The sequence below is a fragment of the Hevea brasiliensis genome, chromosome 11 (assembly GCF_030052815.1).
Source record: "Hevea brasiliensis isolate MT/VB/25A 57/8 chromosome 11, ASM3005281v1, whole genome shotgun sequence".
In the NCBI taxonomy this organism is placed as follows: domain Eukaryota; kingdom Viridiplantae; phylum Streptophyta; class Magnoliopsida; order Malpighiales; family Euphorbiaceae; genus Hevea; species Hevea brasiliensis.
In genome coordinates this window covers 87613167-87615822 of record NC_079503.1, presented here as the reverse complement: position 1 = coordinate 87615822, position 2656 = coordinate 87613167, and positions in this window count along the sequence as shown.

The window sequence follows — 2656 nt, the reverse complement described above, 5'->3', positions numbered from 1 at the left end:
ATGAAACTTAAGACCAAATGCCACAATTTTCATGAAGAAATCTTGCCCAAAAACTGACCATAAGTTGGTTTAAAATTTGCTTGAATCCGGAGTTGGTGTTCTGGACCTGACCAGAATTGACTAAATGAATAGTGTATATTCAAATAGGCATAACTCATTGTAGAAAGCTCTAAATGACCTTATTCTTGAACCTATGAAAAGCTTAGACATAGTAGAACATTTTTCTTGAAGATCAGGAACCCTAATTCTAACCCTAACCCAATCAAATTGCTAAGCAAATTTAGTCCAACAAATCTGCCAGAACCAAACCTAACCTAGAAATCCTGGACAAATGGCCATCCGACCAGTTTTGGTAAAAATGCCATAACTTGGGCTATAAAACTGAAAATGTAGTGATTCAAAAACCAAAATCTTCATAAGACCTAGAACTACAACTTTGATGTTTTGGCCAGAACCTACCTAGAAGAACTTAGGTAAATTGTTAGGAAAATTCAAAACTTCCCAATCTGGAATTCTAGCACTGGAATCATTTTAACCAATTGACCCCAGTATAGTAATTAGCCCATAACTTTTACTAGAAAATTCCAAATGGGATAAGCCAAAATGATTTGAAAAATTAAGACTTAGGGCTACAACTTTGGTTCAGAAATATACATAATTTATGCACATTTCATGTACATTTCATGTACAAATATACATAATTTACATTAAATGTCCAAAATTTGATTACAATGATCAAAAATAAAATACAAGCTGCTGGACACTACCAAAATATGCACTGCTGAGGAGGTGACACTCGGGGCCCAAATGCATATCAAAACTTCTAATCTCCTAGTCTATGGTCTACTGGGTTCTCTGGCCAAATCTTCAGTATCTACGCGTTGCAAACAACGACGCACTAAGCATAAAGCTTAGTGGTGCCAATAACATAAGAAAATATAATATACAAATAAAAGTAAAAATTTTCTAGTTATTGTACTTATAAGAAAATAAATAATTACTAATTTATTGTTTAGTTGAAGGCTAATTACATCTTATGATATTAACTCTTCCTAGCATTTTATTAATCATTCTCATGATGATTTTGAGCCTCTTTTTATTCAAATCATTCTTGTTCTTTATCTTGATATTTAATTTCCTTACTTCCTTTAATAATCAATTCAATTACATTTTATACTTTTTCATGCCCAAGTAACCTATGTAAATTGATTGGACTGGATAAACGGGTAAACTAGCACTGGGTATCAGGTACGTCGGGCCATCACACCATCGGTCACAATGTGTCTCCCGGTGTGCAGACAGAATGGCTAATAAGCCATAAAAGCAATAAGGCATAAAGCCAAGTATAACATCATAATTAGTATAGCCATAGGCTATCATATCATAGAAAGGCATGAAGCCATACGCAGTACTGCTATCAGAACCCTATTGGCATGCCAACCTATCCAAACCAATCTTACTAGGTCTACTAGGGCATATTACAAAGCTCTTAATTGAATATTTGTGTTTAACATGTAAGGTTACTATTTATTTTACTATTCGAGTCAAGATATTGACTTTCTCATACATAATAGTTACATGAGTTCTAACGACATGAAATTATTATATTTTGGTTCACAAAAGTATTGGCATTAGTTGTCAATCAATACTTAAAACCAATAGAAAATAAATCAAAAATTATAATTTTTGTGTCCTATGTTTATTATTCCATTAGTCTAAGATACAGTGAGAATTTAGCTAACTTGTCCCAATCAAAGTTGTTCCTTTATGTGTCTTCTTTAATTCCCTTTTTGAATTACTCCATTTGGAGTTTTGTAGCTAAAATTATGGCCATTTTACCATAACTGGCCGAACTGACCTGTACCCAGAATTTATGGGCAATTCTAGTTCTGCCAGATTTGGTAGCTCAAATTTGGCTAGCAATATCATTTGGTTAAGTCCAGAATTTGAGTTTGTGTTCTACATAAAAGTTGTTCTAAATTGTCTAAGCTTTTCATTGATATAAATTTTAGGTCGATTGGACCTTTCTACACTGAGTTATGACCAAATGAATGAATACTCTTCATTTGGTCATTTTGCCCAGGCAGAATGTGTGTTACGCGAATTTGGTCAATTTTTAGGTCAGTCTATTGTGGTTTTCTGGGTAGGGTTTCGCCATCAAAGTTGTGCTATTATGTATCTAATTTCATTTCCAATTGGCCTTGCACCAATTGAATCTACACAACTCAAGTTACAGCTGCCAAACCTGTTGGACTCACATTTAGCCCTGCAGGTCACCAAAGGCAGCATATCTAACCTCAATTCCATTGGCACAGTTCACTTTAATTCTTCATCAAATATAGCCAAATGGCCACTAATTGACCATTAGAACTTCCATGCACCAGCATATGAGCAAAACCCTAAGTTTTAAATTCAAAACCCTACCTCCAATTCAAGATTTACACAACACATATCACATTAGGCATACTAATTAATTTCTAATTGATGTCTACACATCAAACACCATTTCTAAGCCATTCAAATCCATCAAAAACCATCAAACCCTACATCCTATCATGGCTGCTGAAATTGAGAAGATACATCCAAGTGGTTTTCATCAAATTTTCTTACAATTTCTAACTTAAATAAACTCCCTAAACATGAATTGAAAGAGAAA